General features: G+C 42.7%; 1 protein-coding gene across 3 annotated transcripts in view; it reads right to left on the bottom strand.

Moving 5' to 3' along the window:
* The window catches only part of ASTN2 (astrotactin 2), a 1,009,693-nt gene that overhangs the window by 109,874 nt on the left and 883,590 nt on the right, over window positions 1-16,229 (bottom strand). The window lies entirely within an intron of this gene.

Genomic DNA, 16,229 nt, shown 5'->3' with positions numbered 1-16,229 from the left:
TGAGATTCTGTGTTCCATTCCCTCCCCTCAAGGCATCAGCCTCTGCGTGGGGTGTATTCTCAGGCAGGTTGTCTGAGGCAGCAGCTGCAGGAGGCATACACTCCCAACTCACCCCCACACACCCTGCCCACCTGTCTCCACTCCTTGCCTCTGGCAGCTCCACTTTGCCTAGGAGAAGAGCAGCAAACCTGCGTCCTCAGGTGCTCTCCTCTCAGCTCCCCCACCCCAAGACGCAGCCAAAGAAAACCAAAGCACTCTGTTTGTTTTCTAAGCTGGAGCCAGAAGCGATTCCCGTAAGGCACTGCCCGGCTTAATGGGGCTGTGTCTGGGCCTTGCCTCTAAGCCAGGCTCTGGCAGTCAGGATGCTGCTCTCCTGCCTGGCTCCACCAGAGGCCGTGGCATTTGCTTAAGGTGATTCAAAGTCGAGGCCAAGGGGACAGAGATGGCAGGAAGCTTGGTTCTGGTTCTGTCTGCACTGACTCACAGCGTGACTCTGGACATGACCCTGCCCAGCTCCAGGCTTCAATGCCTCTGTCTCTCTACCTTTACCAAAAGGCAGCTGCTTCTATGTCAGTAATTCTTCACCCTGGCTGCATAGGAGAATGACCTGGAGGAGGGTTTTGTTGTTGTTGTTTTGTGTTTTTGAGATGGAGTTTCACTCTTGTTGCCCAGGCTGGAGTGCAATGGTGCAATCTTGGCTCACTGCAACCTCTGCCTCCTGGGTTCAAGCGATTCTTCTGTCTCGGCCTCCTGAGTATCTGCAATTACAGGTGCCCGCCACTACGTCCGGCTAATTTTTGGTATTTTTAGTAGATACGGGGTTTCACCATGTTGGCCAGGCTGGTCTCGATCTTCTGACCTCAGGTGATCTGCGGGCCTCGACCTCCCAAAGTGCTGGGATTACAGGTGTGAGCCACCATGCCCAGCCTGGGGGAGGTTTTAAAAATGGATGCCTGAATTCCTCAAGGATCTAGAACTAGATGTATCATATGACCCAGCCATCCCACTACTGGGTATATACCCAAAGGATTATAAATCACGCTGCTATAAAGACATATGCACACGTATGTTTACTGCAGCACTATTCACAATAGCAAAGACTTGGAATCAACCCAAATGTCCATCTGTGACAGACTGGATTAAGAAAATGTGGCACATATACACCATGGAATACTATGCAGCCATCAAAAGGATGAGTTTGCATCCTTTGTAGGGACATGGATGCAGCTGGAAACCATCATTCTTAGCAAACTATCACAAGAACAGAAAACCAAACACCGCATGTTCTCACTCATAGGTGGGAACTGAACAATGACATCACTTGGACTCGGGAAGGGGAACATCACACACCGGGGCCTATCATGGGGAGGGGGGAGGGAGGAGGGATTGCATTGGGAGTTATACCTGATATAAATGATGAATTGATGGGTGCTGACGAGTTGATGGGTGCAGCACATCAACATGGCACAAGTATACATATGTAACAAACCTGCACGTTATGCACATGTACCCTAGAACTTAAAGTATAAAAAAAAAAAAAAAAGGGCGACAGAGCGAGACTCCGTCTCAAAAAAAAAACAAACAAACAAAAAAAAGGATGCCTGGGCCCCATCCCCATAAATGACCATTGAATTGGCTTGGTATAGGGGTCTGGGCAGCAGTACTTCTCAGAAGCTCAACAGGTGATTCCTGCAGGCAACCAGGGTCTAGATCCATGACCCTAAATAAATGCTGAGATCCCTGTGGGCTCTTGCATGTAAGGATTCTATCAAAGAGATAAAGGAGTAAGAAGTAGAGACTTCTAGAAGGAGAAATTCTGATGGGTCTTTGTCTTTAAAGTATCATCAAATTAAATTGTCTTATTGGACAGATGAGAAAATTGGGGTCCCAAATTACGGGATGAGTTTAAAGTCACATAATGAGTGGCTAGTGGCCTGGTCTAGAACCTGTGTCATCTGAATCACATAGCAAACTACAAAAATGTCAGTAATAAGAAGATCAGAGGAGGAGGAGGAGGAAGGTGAAAATAAAGAAAAAAGGAAATGCAAAAAAGGGCAAATGAAAAAAAAAAAAAAAAAAACAGAAGTAAAAGAAAGGAATGGGAGGTCAGAGAAGAGAAAGGGGTAAAATGTAGAGGGAGAAAAAGAAATAAAAGCCACAACTGAGGCACGAGCAACTCGGATAGTACCCTGTGAGTCAGGGCAGCTCTGAGCCACACTTGGCTGTACAGTTCGTATTCGACAATTGCAACCCGGGCAAGAGCTCTGATCCCAGCTGGGGCCCCAAGCCTGGGGCTGGAGCCTGCGTGGGGGCAGTCTGACTCACAGTTGCTACTTCCTCACCCTGTTTCCAGCCTCTTGCTCAATCCAGGCAGGAGGCAGGATAGATGCTCTTTTGCAAGGTGATCCCAGCCCAGAGGGCCCTGCAACCTTTATGAAAGGATTCTAGTTAGGCATAGGAAACAAATGGGGCAGGAGACCCTGTACTCCCAAAATGCTGAACAGCAAGATGACTCCCAAAGCGGCCTGCCCTTTCCTGCCTCCAGGCCTTTGTGTGATGCCCACTTCTATTGGAGTGCCCTTCCCCACAGATACCCTGCCTTGCATGGCATCTGAGGCCTCCCAAGTCTGGCCCTGTAATCTCTCTCTACTCATGGTTCCCTCCATGCTTCCTACACTACCTATAAGGCCATTTATTAAAAGTAATTAAAAGTAATGGCAAAAAACACAATTACCAATCTTAGGACACTTCCTACTGCTCACCTTTGCTTATGATGTGCTCACTCTCGTATGCAATGGAACCCACAGACATCTTTCAAATCCCACACACACACAAAAACCCCACATGAAATGTCCCTGCTTTAATTCCATCTTTCCAAATGGCTTTCTCTTATCACTACAGTCAGAATCATTCTCTTTCTCTTCTATAACTCCACATCAAGTGTTCAGTCTGTCCCCTGTAATACTTAGCACTCTGAGTCTTTTACCTCAGACCACAAAATTGGAAGTTCTACGTGACCAGATTTACATCCATATAATGTCTCTGGGCATAAACTATGAACTGTGACGGATCTGGGCTTCAATCTAGCTTCCGCCACCTGCTATCTGTCTGCTTCGAAGCACAGTATCTTCATCTGCAATATAAACCTGTCAATTTTACCCCGTATTATAGTTGTAAGCATTACTAGAAAGAATATAGGAGGAGTACCTGGAACATAGTGCCAGCATTAAAAAACAGTTACTTTGCTGTTGTCATGAGTCACCTATGGGATTCCCTACGGGATCTTGTGCTGGGTCGGGCCTGGAGTGGTCTTCAGAAAATGTAGCTTACATGACTCAACTGAAGCTCAGTTGCTCGCTGAAAACAGTGTGGGCAAGGCAGAGACTGGGAGAAGAGAAGGGAGAGAAAATAAGAATGCACCCAACAATGCTGCAATATAGGAATGTTGTTCTGCTCTTTTACTGGTGAAAGAAATGAAGGCTGGCAGATCTATAGCAACTTTAACACTCAAAAACTCATTCCCTCCTCCTAATATCCCTGAGAGACAGGAAGGAATTCCCATCCTTGACAAATGCAGAAAGATCCAACCTGATGCAGGGTGGGCTGGGACAAGGTAAGGTTAGGGTTTAAACTCTTCCGCCCTTTAGAGGTCTTGCTGTAAGGCTCTGTTGCCTGCGAGGAGAGGAAGCAGTCTTGGCTCCCGTTATGAATAGATGTCAGCCTTTTGGCACAATGCAACCCGACTGTCGGCCTAAAGGAAGCCGCAGGTACTCAGGGAAACCCTGTCTGCTCTGCCTTTCACAGGAAGCCAGGACATGCAGCCAGGAGAGAAGGGGCATTCAAAGGGCTTGGGGGACCCTTGGTGAAAACATCAGTTGGTTTCATCATCCCAGGGAGATTCTCAATCAGGGGGAGTCTCAAATATTAGTAGACATAAAAATCACCTGGGGAAGAGTGTAAAAAAATAAAAATTCCCAGAAATTCTGGTGCAGTCATTTTGGGACCAACCTAGTCATTTGCATTAATCAACATGCTCTCCCTGATGATTCTGATATAAATGAATCACATGTTGCAAAACACGTTAGCCTGTTCCCTGATCTAAATCGTATCCCTCTCCTCTCAGCCTAGTCTACCCCTCCTTCAGAATTATCTTTCACTGAGAACACTGAGAAAATCAATGTGCATATCCCATTCCCTTTATTCTGCCATCACCCGTAATTTCCTCCTGTCCTGTTTCATCTGGGCCCTAGACTAGGAGAGGGATGTTTGAGAGAGTAACAGCAACCTTCAACCTCTATAAAACCAGCTCCTGCCCTTCCTGACTCCTTGGGACTCAGTTCTGTCAGTTACTATATTTCCTTCCCTCTGGAATTGCTTCTCCTCCAATCTTTTCCATTTGGGGGCTGGCCCTAACATTCACAGAGTCAGTGGTCTTGGTTAAACCCTCTGTGCCTATATCTGCTCTGCCCATTGTCTTTTCCTGCAGCACCCCCAACAACACAAACACACATCACTCATGTCCCATGGATCCCACCTCTCAGCACCTCCATCCTCACTGCCATCATTCTAGTTTAGTCCTCACTTCTCCCCAAAACACTACAGTTCAATGAGGCTAGGAAAGACAGTATGAGAGGGTAAGAAATCAAGCTGGAGAGTGTGGGAGCAGGACCTTCTAATCTCGGTTTCTCAGGAAATAGGAAGAGCTGTGAAGAATTGTAGGGCAGGTAGAGAAAAGGAAGATGCTATCTAGCCAAGTGTGTAGCTCTATCCATAATGATATGGCCAAAAGATTTTGAAGTAGCCTGCCACATATACATATACATATACATATACATACACTTGATTGCAACAGTTTTCAGAAAAACCAAAGGCATCCATGAAGACTTTGCTTCCTTATTCTAGTAGCTCACAGAGACCAAAGTTAGCACACAGCACTCTCCTAACACCAAAGGCTCTACAATTCTTTCTTCTTGGGATGTGTGAAAGCACAGAGAGGTAAGTAAGGTGTTTTCTCAGTTAACTTCCTTCCCATGCCTCCTATCTGTTACATAGAATGGGCATATCACTGGGAAATCATGTGTTCTGCTCATTTTATTTATTTTCTTTGGGAAAACTGGTGTCGGAGTTAAGGGGGATAAGTGTTTTTCACACTCTTTTATTTAAACATAGAACTATTTATTCCTCATAAACTCTCATGGGAAAACTCAGCAGGTAAAGGTAAAACATTCTGCTAGTAGCAGGAACTTAGTAGGCTTAAGTGCTCATCCACTAGAATTTACCTCTCTCAGTGATTCCTGGGGTGCCTCAAAGTATGCCTACAGTCTAATAACATCATTTTGAAAACTGCTGATCTAATCCAAACTCATTATTTTGAGAGGAGAGAATGGGAGACTTATCAGAGCTCATGTATCAAGTCACAGTGGAACTGGGATTTGAACCCCTGATTCCCGACTCTCCTCCCAGTACTCCACCAGCTAGATGACTCTGCTTTGTGTTCTGGGGTAACGAGCCCAACTCAGGAGTCAAAGGAAAAATAAAGATCCCAAGGCCTGGTGCCCTGAAACTTGGCATTACCAGGGATGAGATTTGGGGCCAGACACTCTGATCCAAGCGGCATAGGCACAGTCAGTGGACGTGCACAACCTCTGCAGGGCAGTCAAGGGCTTTTCTTGGGATTTTATGGCTTACAGTGGAAATCCATGAAATTATTAGTGTCATGAAGAGAATGGGAAAGGTTACAGCGAGGTTGGCTAGCAGGACTGAAGGTGAAAAGACTCACTACAGAGAAAGTTCAGGCAGCATCAGAGGATGGGGCCAGGTAAGACAGAGAGTTGAAGGCTTCTCCTGGCTGGGTATTTTAAAAGATATCTGAGTTTGGCTCAGGCAAAACCTCCTCCTTAAGAGCAAGTTCCCCCTTCCTCCTCTTTCGTCTTCTTCTTTTTTTTAATGGTTTGCTGGTTTGAGGAAGATTCTGTGAATCTGCAGACATGCCAGGGAAGAAGCCAGAAAGTCTACCTTTGACTCTAAAACAAGAATGGTCGATAGTCACTCCGACCTCACTTCATTTTAGTTTCCAAATTAAAAATAAATAAAAAGGTGCAACTTTAGATGTTTATAGCATTCACCTCTAAAGAGCCCTAGGGGAGGGAGGGAAGTCCAGAGAGCACTGGCCCAGTGCTCATTGCTTGTTTTCCTTAACTTTTCTCTTCTGAACTTCAACTTCCCTTCCTCTGTTATGTCACTGTTATCCTCGGCAGATATTTTCTGCACAAAAACGACGTGTCCAGGACAGTGTTAGGCTTTGCAATGGAACAGAAAACAAATGTGAGAAAAATGTTCCACTCTCAAAATGTTTATAAGCATGTAGCTCTGAGATGTAGCAGAAAGTGCACTGGCTTGGGGATCAGGAAGACTTGAGCCCAGGTCGAACTTTTACCTTCCTAGGCTGGCATGATGGACAAATCACTTCAGCTGGGCCTCCACTTCTCCACGCATGAGGTAGGAACCACAGCACCTACCTAGCACACCTAGCCACATTCCCAGTACTCAACAAAGGTTATAACCTCTTTTTCCTCCCTTAGAAAGTCTGGGAAAGTCAAATTTGGGGTGAACCTATCTTTTGACTTTCTGACCTTAGGCAAAAATTGAAGTTTTAGAAAATTGCTATGGAAGGACAAGATATCAGCCTCCAAAGGGTTTTCTACTAGCTATGGGTAGATACATCTAAAGCTGTAAGTTGCTCAATGAGCATTGAATGAAAGAATGAAAGAATGAATGTATGAATAAATGAATAAATGAACGAGCTACCCACAAAGTTCAACATGCCTGTGACTTATTTACTTTTTAGTATTTATAATTTAGCAGAGATTACCTAATCATTTTATCACCATAATAGTTACTTTAGTTCACTTAACTTTCATGTCCTTCTTATGTGCGATGGAAAAACATGCAGTGGTAGATAGAATGCTGAAAATGTATTGTCTCTCTTAACGATACCACAGAGACAGAGCATTGCCATGAAAAATATGTATAATATTTTTCTCAACAAAATCCTTAGCTATGAGACTCCATACATGGAAAGTAAATTGTTTCCTTCAAAGAGGCAACTTGGTGGATGTGAAGAAGACAGGGAGGACCCACTTTGGGGTCTGGTGTCAAGAGTCTTGTCCTATCATTGCCACAAGTTTGCTGTGATCAAAAGCTGGTCTTTTCCATAGTAAAAATCATTCTATCGTGTTACATGGTATTTACGAAAGTGTGGAACACATCAGACTCAAATCATTTAATGCAAAGGAAACCTCCCACACTTTCTAATTTTCTTATAGTGCTTCAAATTAAGTCATGAAGGATGGCTTGTTTTAGTGCTAATATGTCCTTAACACCTCTGTACCATTCACCAGCCTCCCTTTTTTAAAAGAGAGAGAACAAGGCTGTGGCTCAGAACATTCCAGAGGAAACAGTATCTGCCTAGAATTTCATAAAATTCTTTTGTTTTCACTGTATTGATTTTTAGATTTATCTTCTATTTATGGCATGTAATCCTGGTTTTCCATTTACCGGTAGTGTTATATATTTCCATTTTGAAATCATTGATTTTAACCAAAAATAAAAAAAAGAAAGAAGAAAAGAAAGAAATGAGTCAATTTTAAGAAAAACACATTAAGTTAATAATATCCCAGGTACGGCAAAATTGTGAAGGTGATGTTCAGATGAGATGCAGGGACACTGTGCTTGTTGATTTTCCAGGGTCCTTTGAGGAGGGAAACTGTGAGATTATCTGTGCACTCCGAACCCTGAAACTGCTGGCCAGAACATTCTAATGGAGATCAAATGAACTTCAGTTCTCACAATAGTTTCTGGGGAAACTAATTTGTATAAAGTGATACCCAGATATTCATGAGCAACTATTATCTTTAATTGGTGCTTGTAAGAGAGAAAAACAGGTCTATAGAGACTCTGAAAAGGCTAAAGTGCCCTTTAACTTTAGAGGCCACAGAAAACAGCCCACACTGCCCAGAGGCCACCCCAGCAACAGGCTGAGGCCCTATGTGCTCTTTGAGCTCCCCCAGTTTGCGCCTCTCTGCTCCCTGGCCAAGAAAAGAGACAAGGCCAGCTGCACAGCCCGGCCCACTTTCACGCTGCTGAGATCTCTGAGCCAAATTGAGCTAGGGGCCGGGATTCAGGCCTCTTCCCCTGCTCTGTCCCTACCCGCAGTCTGAAATATAGCAGAGCAGGAGGGTGAAACCAGGACAACCCCAAACTGCAGAGAATGGGTTTAAGTAAATGGGAATGGGCTTTCCTCTCCCAACTCAGTGTAGGCCACCTCCCCACCCTGTCCCCACCCCAGGCCACCAGAGCTCACAGAAGACCTCTGGCTGAAGCTGACCTCTGGGAAAGCTATTGGATAGTGCTCTGAAGTCACAAAAAGGAGGATATCCCAGTTCTGGAGGAGGAAGGAAAGGACGATGGATTTTTCCATGGATTTAATTTTCACTGAACAATGAATGGGGTCAGCTGAATTAAAAACACACACACACAACCCTGCATCCGACAGCTGAGTGACAAGAGCTGCTGGCTGTGGACTAGGAGAGGCCTCAGGGTGCAGAGGTGCAGAGAAGGAGAGATAATTATTCAGGATAATTAGTATCTTGAGTTAGGGGTTGCTAGTTCTGGGACGCATATGCGTGAGTATACTGACCCATCATTTGGATGCATCATCAACTCACAGCATAACAGCATCAGACTGGGCAAAAATAATTGACATTCATCCATCCAATCCTCTATTCAACAGCACTGCATTCAATACCTACCATGTGCATGGCTCTGTGCTATGTACTGAGGATACAGTGGAGAATAGTTCAGACACTGTCCCTGCCCTCCATGTACTACATCTTCCAATAGGAAAGATAAAAAATATGAATAAATAACTGGAATAAAGCATGAGGAGCGCTCTGAGTTGAATGCTCAAGTCCTACCTCACCTTTGGTAAAACGTTTCCAAGAGACTGGGAAAAATTTCTTTATACGTCTCTGTCTTGAGTTTCCTCAGTGGTGACAAAAGTTGGGGTGGAGGAGAGGTCCTACATCCATGGTTTTTAAGCCGTAGGGCTCTTTAAAAGTGCCCAGAGGGCTGGACATGGTAGCTCATCCCTGTCATCCCAGCCCTTTGGGAGGCTGAGGTGGGAGGATTGCTTGAGACCAGGAGTTTGAGACCAGCCTGGGCAACACAGTCATACTCCACTTTATTTTTCATAAATAATTAAATAAAATAAAAGTCCACAGAGGCTGTTGAGAAGGAGGATTCAACCAGATCTCTAAGCTACCTGTTTTTATTTTGTTTCATACATTGGGCTTTTCTAAAATTGTGTTTGAACAAATAGTTGTGCTGAAATAAAAGAGAGAGAGAGAAAGGGAAAGGAGGTTGACAATGACTCAATTCGATGATGACTAATATTCCTTCTAGCTCTAGCTTTCTAAGACTGTAGTGACCCTAATGTCCCTAAATGTAACCCCATAACTCTGGATCATAAGCAAATATAAAACTATAACCAGACCCACATATTGAAGTAATTTTCTACCCACTTACCCATTTGTTTTTCTATAAACACCTAGAAAGCTGAAGTCATTAGTATACATGTACACACACATATATGTGTACATTATATTATTTATGTTGAATACATAGATACAGAAAAATGTAGATGGAGAGATATGTTAATATATCTACTACTGGGTTTAACTAAGTGTTGCTAAATTCAGTGATATATTGGGAAGCTGAGGCAGGTGGATAACAAGGTCAGGAGATCGAGACCATCCTGGCTAACACAGTGAAACCTTGTCTCTACTAAAAAAATACAAAAAAATTAGGTGGGTGTGGTGGCAGGCACCTGAAGTCCCAGCTACTTAGGAGGCTGAGGCAGGAGAATGGTGTGAACCCAGGAGGCGGAGCTTGCAGTGTGCCGAGATCGCACCACTGCACTTCTGCCTGGGCGACAGAATGAGACTCCATCTCAAAAAAAAAAAAAAAAAATCAGTAATATAATGGTTAAAAGTACAGAATTTTGAGAGTAAATCACTACAACTTCCTAGGTATGTGATTTGGGAGAACGTATATAATTTTTCTGTTTCTCAGTCTCTTCTTTGTAAAATGGGAAGAGAGATGACTAACTTTTCAGTATTCTTGAATTAAATGAAAGTGTCTAATTTTTGCAGTATTCTTGGATTAAATGAAAGTATTTATAGCACACAGCATGATATGTAGCAGGTAATAGAAGCCTATAAATAATATTCCCTTTCCCTTTTATGGCCCTTCCTAAATGCCTGAGATGGATGGCCACGAGTTTCTTTATGTGTCCTTCTTGCTCTCAATTTAGATGGAGACATGGCTGCTTGGAAATTGGTACAGAAGTGAAAGTACTATAATTTGGAGGATCTTCAAAATAACTCTTTTGACACTGTGGCATGTATTTTCCATACCTTTTTCCTAAGTGTATATAAAGAATGTAATATCCCTGTCTTTGAGCAATTATGAACCCTCAGGATGAAAGAGGCACAGTGATAATATAAACAAATAAAACTTCATAACAAACAATCAAACACACACCTCTCATGTGGTTCTTTGGGTTTTCAACAGCTCCGAACTTGCATTTGCTTCAAGCACTGCCCATGTTCTAAGAGTCTGTAACTGAATATACATTGTTTGATTTTTGTTGTTTTGCACTAGTCCCACTACAGAGCTATAAGCATAGAAATAGAATGACCATGTCCACCCTGTTGATCAGTCTTTTCTTTCAGCAAATGAGTACTGTGATCCCACTATGGACCATATCCTATATCATGGGGGCTGAGATGAAGGGCAGAGTCCCTGTCCACATAGGACTTTCAGACTAATGTCAGCACACAGCCCCCACCCCATCTTGCATCCCAAAATTCAGCTGTGATGTTGCAGACCAGTTGGAGACTTTCAGATAAGATAATACAAATAGCAGCAGTAGTAGCAGCTTCCACTTAGGAGGGCTTACTAAAATGACAGAAACTATTCTAGATCCTTTACATTTTCTGTCTCTGATTCTCTCTATACCTCTGCAAGACAAATATGGTCACCACTTTTTTTTTTTTTTAACTGCACTGAAGAGAAAAAGAAAAAAGTGATTTGCTTAAGGTAGTGCAGTCAGTGATGACTGAGCCAGAATTACATAACAGGGTTCCCTTTTCCTCTGGCGACCAAGAGAGCTTATGGAAGGACATGGACCATTTCTCAGCAGGATGACACTGCACAGTCACAGGCCAAGACTTGGGCTAGGAAGTTCAACTCAGAGAAGTGGACCCAAGCAGCCCAGGAGTCTTAGGTCTGGAAAAGTCATATGTTTCCTCAGAGATGCTTGCTTTGGTCAAGCCAAGGGTTCTGACAGGGCTGTACTCTCAGACCATTCAGCTCAGCCTCAATCTTTAGTACCTACCAGACACAAAGTTCGCCTATCTTGATACAGTCAGACACAGTAGAAAGAGCCAGGGCTTGAGTTTGTCTGAGCTTCAGTTTCTTCAGATGTAAAAAGGATATGAGAATATACCCTTCTACACAAGACTGATGTGATAATGAAAGAAATTATCTAAATGGCCTGGCATAAGGTAGATACTTAAGAAATGCTCATTCTCATTCATTTAATATTTATTGAGTATCTACTATGAGCCAGTCACTCTTGTTGGTGTTTAGAACAGACCGGTCAACAAAACACGCCACAGATTGTTACCTTTATGCAGGTTACATTCTAGGGTAGGGAAGCTGTTCTTACCTGACTCAACCTTACGTGCTTCCTTGTCAGGCAATGACAAAGAAGCTTGCCACCTGGTGAGGCCTACACCCTGTAGGGCTGGAGGAGATCTCCCCTCCTCTTCCATATGTGTTAAATGTTGCAGTCAGAAAGACCCTTGGAAACTCTACTCTGAGGCATTTGCTACACTGTAAATCCCTTGCCCTAACCTTATTCCGTCCCTCAAACCAATTTAGAGAGCTGAGACCTTGGAAATCTCATCAGACCAGATGGATGAGAAAATCATCTAGGGAGAGGAAATTCAACAAACATATGCTGAATACATCTCTATGCAGAGTCCTATGCTTCTGGTGATGAGAAACAGGCTGGAGCACATACACAGTTTCTTTCACAACTTATTTGGAAGATAATTCTTCTCTGAATTAAATTACGATCTATGGTCTTTTTTCTTTACTCTCACTTACAGTGTTTGTGTATGTACATGTCTAACTGCAGAAGTAGGAAGTATGATGATGGGGATGTTGTCTGTGAATCCAATGAGAATGTTCCAAAATATGTGGTATATGCACTGCAGTGCCTTTCTAAAAATCCAAAAAGAAATTCTGAATCCTGATCACATCTAATACCAAGGACTTTGGATAAGGGCCTTTAGTACTAATTTCCTTATTTTGCCTGGGAAGCTGAGCTTCAAGGAACCTAAGGAACTTGTCCAAAGTTACACAGCTAATAAGTAACAGAATCAGGATTTGAGCCTGGGAAGTTTGACTTAAGAGCCTGTATTTGTGGCCTTTATATTATTCTGCCTTCTTATTCCTTGAACTATTAATATGAGCCAGGAGCATTTTCTTCTTCCTCTTTCTTCTTAGTTTACTCTTCACAATACTCTAAAAGGCACTTACTATTATTGTCTCTATTTTATTGATAAAGAAACAATTGTACAAAGCAATGCTTTTAAGGTCTTCCTGGTTAATAAGTAGCAATACTGGGATTTGAACCCAGGATGGTCTGGATGTAATTCTCTTATTTGCAACTATTGTACTATAATGCCACAGGCTAGTGAGGTCCCAAAGGGGCTGCAATTAACATTGTAAATGTTAATTGTGAGTTAACAACGTGTAAATGTGACTTACACATTTCTTTGGCTTATGTACATTGCCTCTCTTGCCTCCTTACAATTCATTCTCCACATAACAGCCCAGTGGTATTTGTAAAGTAAAATCTCATGACATCACTAATTCACTAGCTCCTTCACTCATTCCATAAGCCTTCATGCGAGGCACTTTTCTGGTAACTATCGAGGCAGTGATTAATAAAATAGTCTTACTCCTTATGGGGCATCAAGCCACTTGGTCCCCAGATTTCCATTATATTTAGAACAAATCCAAAAACCTTAACGTTAGACCCAGTGGATCTGGACTTCCTTATCCTTCCTCTCCCTTCTTCCCTTCTTGTTGTTTTTCCCCTCTCTCCCTCCTCCCTTCATAGTAACCTTCAATAAGTTTGTCTATCAGTCCATCATTCCAGCTTCCCTCCAGCCTTAAGTCTTTAACACAAGTGAGCTCTTTCTTCTAGACGGTTCTTCCTTATACATTCATTAGTTTTATAATTCAACTGATGTGTTTGTCTCCTACTAGACTGCAAGTGCCATGTGGTCAGAGCTATGCCTTATCTTCTTGACATATGTGTCTTTAACCTCTAGCAAAATGTCTCTGGGACCTGGGAAGCATTCAATAGATATTTTTTGAATAGTTGAAGGCATGAACATTATGTTAGGTGCACAGAATTTAAGCATTAATATTTGGGTCTGAAAGGGAGGCGGAGAGGGAAGATAGTCAGAGGGGAGCTTCTCAGAAAAAGTGAAAGTTATTTAAACTACACATCACGACTGGTATTTGGCAAAGCAGCCAGGAAAGTTTCCACAAGAACAAAGAAAAATGTACATGTGTTGTTATGCTAGGATGGGGTGGACATAGAGATATCTAGATGAACTCTGGGTAGTTTGAAAAGATGAAGCTGAGAGAGGGTGTAGGGAAAATAAGGCTGGAGGACTCATGTTGAGAACCGATGCTTTAAGAGAGAGAGAGTGTGTCCCTGCTTCAAACTCATCCCATGAGCACAAATCATCCAAACACTCGCACCCAGGTTCCCTCTTGCCTAATATCCTCTACTCTAGTATGCATTTGGTCATTTTCTTATGTCTGTCTCCCCTGCTATGCTAGAAAGTTCTTGTGAACAATGGCTAGAACTTAATCATCTTAGCCTCCTCAATGCTGACTAAAAAGGGCCCTTGGTAGAAGTTCAATAAATCTTCATTAATTTAAATGAAATTCAAGTAGAATAAAATACATTGAGGTAAAATCAGTTATATTTTTCTAATCTCTCCACTATACCAGGTATCATCTTCCACTTCCTAAAGTTTGGCTGGATCATCAGGTTCCAGGTTGAGAAAAGTCATTCCAAATTAACACAAAGGAATTACACAAATTTACACAAAGGAGACAGAGTAGACCACCAAAGAGAAAAACAGAAACAGAGAATGACTTTGAGAAAGACACAAATAAAATGAGATGGAGAAAACAAGAGTCTCCTTGTCAAAATCTGAAGGAGCCTGTTGGCGCCTCCCACAGCCCCAGGGAGCAAAGATAAAGATCCCATCCCTATGAGTATCAAGCTCCATCTGTTACATACCACAACTAATTTAATTGTTACAGCATGAACTGACCTGCCAAACTTTTATTGTTGAGACTACTTGAGAAGGTAGCTATGGAGGGTAAGAAGGAAAGCCATGTCCTTGTCCTCCACTCGCCTGGACATAGGTGTCCCCTTTTCATTCCCTTTACTTCCTCTTAATTTACACAATTATGATCTTCATATTCCTTTAGGAGTTCCCTACTGGCCAGGAAAATTTTAAAGTGTGGGGTAATTTCTTCTTCCTGAGAAGCCCTTGTCTCAGCAGGCAAGCAAGAGGGAGAAATCAAAACTAGGATGGCTGCCTTGGGCCATGAAGCTAGAGTGACAGAGGTTGGCTGAGGTTAAACCAAAGAACAGTCCAAAAGATGGGAGAATCCCAACAAATTTTCAGTCAGTATTTCCCAAAGTGGGTTCCTGAAAATTGTTCCTTTAGAAAAAGCACCATAGTCAAGCACATTTAGGAAACTTTCCTTAACAATTCCCCTCTCTTTGAAATTCACAAGCCCCTTTGACATATGAAAGTTTTTGAAAAGTCATTTAATAAAGAAACCTGTTTACATTTGATTAACCAACATTTTTCCAAACTAACTGGTCCCAGAACTGTTTTTATATTCTACGGCTCATATATTAGCATTCCACGGGACTAATGTTCTCCTGTGTGGACTTTGGAGATTAAGGAGAGGTGAGTATAACCTTGACAAATTAAAGCATGCTTCTTGGGCTGGGCACTGTGGCTCAAGTCTGTAATCCCAGCTCTTTGGGAGGCCTAGGTGGGTGGATCACCTGAGGTCAGGAGTTTGAGACCAGCCTGGCCAACACGGCGAAACTCCATCTCTATTAAGAAAAAAAATACAAAAATTAGCAGGGTGCCTGTAATCCCAGTTACTCAGGAGGCTGAGGCAGAAAAATTGCTTGAACCTGGGAGGCAGAGGTTGCAGTGAACCGAAATCATGCCATTGCACTGCAGCATGGGTGATGGAGCGATACTCTGCCTCATTAAAAAAAAAAAAAAGAAAGAATGCTTCTTGGAGAAAGCAAAAGTTATGCGTGACTTTGAAAAATGAAGGATGAAGAGGCACTGATTAAGCTGAAGACAGAGGGAAGTTTCAGAAAGTTCATGTGTTCATTTAACACTGCATTTAATAAATATTCATTCAGTGCCTACTCTGAGCCAGAAAGTATGCTTGGTCTTAAGACACAGAGATGACCAAGAGAGGCATAAGCCTTGCCCTCATGGAACTTGCATTCTGGAGGAGAACAGATGTAAGTGACCATCGCAGAGTAATTTTTCTGTCCGGTATGACAAAAGAGAAGGAGCTGAGGTCTGAAGATTAGTTGAGAATTCTCTCAACAGAATAGCAAGGAAAGAATTTGCAATAGAGAGAACCACATGAACAATGGTCTCTTTGTCATCCTCAGACACATCAGGCACGCTCCCATCTCAAGGTCTGGCACTTGCTCTTCCCTCTGCCTGAGACGCTCTTCATTCAGATCTTTCATCTCCTTCTGATCTTTGCTCCAACACTGCCCTTTTCTGACTTACTTATAAAACTTGACAGCCCTTTCCCTCATCTAGCATAGTTGTCTTTTTTTTCTGCTTTTCTTTTTCTTCTGTATCAATTATCAACATCTGATAAAATATTTATTTTGTATTTTTTTCCTTTTCCTGTCTCCCTTTCCTTCTAGAATCATCTTTTAGAGCTGAGCGAATGGTGCCTCTGGATTGCACCTACAACTTCATGTTCCAGAATGTTGGCTCCGTGGAGGC

The sequence above is a fragment of the Trachypithecus francoisi genome, unplaced genomic scaffold (assembly GCF_009764315.1).
Source record: "Trachypithecus francoisi isolate TF-2019V2 unplaced genomic scaffold, Tfra_2.0 Lachesis_group16, whole genome shotgun sequence".
NCBI classification, from domain to species: domain Eukaryota; kingdom Metazoa; phylum Chordata; class Mammalia; order Primates; family Cercopithecidae; genus Trachypithecus; species Trachypithecus francoisi.
This window is presented reverse-complemented; position numbering and strand designations above follow the sequence as displayed.